The following is a 2,105-nucleotide window of genomic DNA, read 5'->3' as shown; positions in this document are numbered from 1 at the left end:
TTACGAGTTATTTCAAGAAAAGTGTGGTATGAGAAGAAAGAGGACAATCTGTAGCGTGCAGTGGTATGGTTGGTTTGGTAACGTTACACTCAAAGTTTTGCACAAATCGCAAAATTCGTCCTCCGCAGCGCGCGCCGCGCCGCGCGCCCGTGACGGAGCATCGCCTCAGCCGCGCGGCTGGCGTTGCATACCCCTGGTTGCCTATTCGCACGGGGCCATAAGCAGCCGTTGCGGCTGCGAGCACAGGCTAACCCATCCGCACGCGTGCAAGCGGTACAGTATAACTACGAAAGTGCGCGGCGTGAATCAGCCACCTGGTATGTTTATTAAAAGAATTTAACCAGAGTAAAAACCATTGAAACTATTCGGAAATTCACCAAAGAATTTATTTTACATTGGATTAGTGAGGACTATCAAACAATCGCAAATTAGGAGAAATGAGCTGCCCAAAGGCTACTTGGGATGGAAGTTCAGGCTTTAAATCTGGTGATGTATGGTTAGGTCGGCTTTCCTTGAGCATGCTATTCGTCAAATAAGGTTTGATCTCAATGCCATGAGTTTTGTGTATAGTAGAAACATTTGCACGAGAGAAGGCGTCATCCCTAAAAACCAGTTTGCGCATGGAACTCTTCAAAGAAAGGCCTGTTTCGTTGCACACGTCAAGATTTTAGATTTTCATAGCTTCAGGTGGCTCCAAAAACTATAGAATGGCGTGAGGTCTTAGGATAGCTCTCTACGAAATCAAAATGTGAAATGTTTAGAAAAAACGGCTTCAATGAACTCCGAATTTTCCCAGAGTTAAAACCTGGTATAACCCGTGCACAGAATTGCTACATACAAATATGCACATACGTAACGTACGCACAATTTTGAGCGATGTACAATTTTGTACATATAGTGACGTACAAATTTTGTACGTAGGGTAGGTTATGTGTGTTGACAATTGTGCTACGCACAAAATAGTACATAGTCAATGTGCGAGTACTGAAATATGGGCAAGCTGAAAATATAACACGGACCGTGTCTTTTCGTATTTCTCTTCTTTTTATTCAGAGATTTCGAAATGCAACGGTCGCCTACACGAACGAGTTGCTCTGGAAACCCAAGTGTGTACTTAAATGCAGAATATTATGCATACCTACGTGTATGCAGAATATTCTGTGTACTTGGTCAAGTACAGAGAATATTGTGTGTACTTGGTCAAGTACACACTAAAATCTCCATACATTTATGCAGGAGACTTAGTGTGTACTTGACCAAGTACACACAATATTCTGTGTACTTGACCGAGTACACACAATATTCTGTGTACTTGCCAAGTACACAGAATATTCTGCAATCAAGTACACACTTGGGTTTCCAGAGTGACCGCCAAGGACGTGGCCCTCCAAGCGCAAGAAGCTCACAATCTGCGTCTCTGTGCGACTTTGCCACGACGTTTCAATAACGTAGTGTTGGTCGGCGCCCGGCGCCCCGCCCCTCCACGCTCGGCCGCGCCCCGCACCAGACGCCACACGGCGCGCGAGTCCCTCCCCCTCTAATTGCGAGAGATTACGTCGCGTGCACGCGTGGGCGCGGCGTGCGCACGCGCACCAAACAAATATCAAAGGCATAGGAATTGACGGGTACACAAGACGCATACGGCCGCATGTTTCCGAGCGGGGTGCAAAAGTACCGCACTGCCGCACTGACCCGAGCTCACCACCGTGCGGGCGGCACGTACGCGTCAGGTGCATTGGTAGGGGCAAAACACATTCAAAATGAGAGGAGGAACACAATCAGAAAAGTAAACACTTTGTAAAACTCGGAGTATACCCCGACCTGCGACTTGGCCATAAAAAATGACTCTACCGAACTTGAGGACATTGTCCGAGTTTTGGGGGGAAAGGGGAAAATTATGATGAACTTTGAAGTTTGAGCGAAGCTCGTCGGATTTGGGGCATTTCTCGTCATAAAACTATGGACTCCTTGTTTTATAATTGTACTATTCTTAACAAGGGTTGCAGCGACGCGCATGAAGTGGGGTTTTCATCGTTGGTCTGATACCCAGACGCAGACCAGACGTGGCTGAAAATGCAACAGGTGGTGTTTAACCAAGACGCCCC

General features: G+C 46.8%; 1 protein-coding gene across 4 annotated transcripts in view; it reads right to left on the bottom strand.

Moving 5' to 3' along the window:
• The window catches only part of LOC113217933 (uncharacterized), a 93,173-nt gene that overhangs the window by 46,975 nt on the left and 44,093 nt on the right, over positions 1-2,105 (bottom strand). The window lies entirely within an intron of this gene.

This window comes from Frankliniella occidentalis, unplaced genomic scaffold (genome assembly GCF_000697945.3).
Source record: "Frankliniella occidentalis isolate FOCC.00 unplaced genomic scaffold, Focc_3.1 Scaffold6, whole genome shotgun sequence".
NCBI lineage: Eukaryota > Metazoa > Arthropoda > Insecta > Thysanoptera > Thripidae > Frankliniella > Frankliniella occidentalis.
This window is presented reverse-complemented; position numbering and strand designations above follow the sequence as displayed.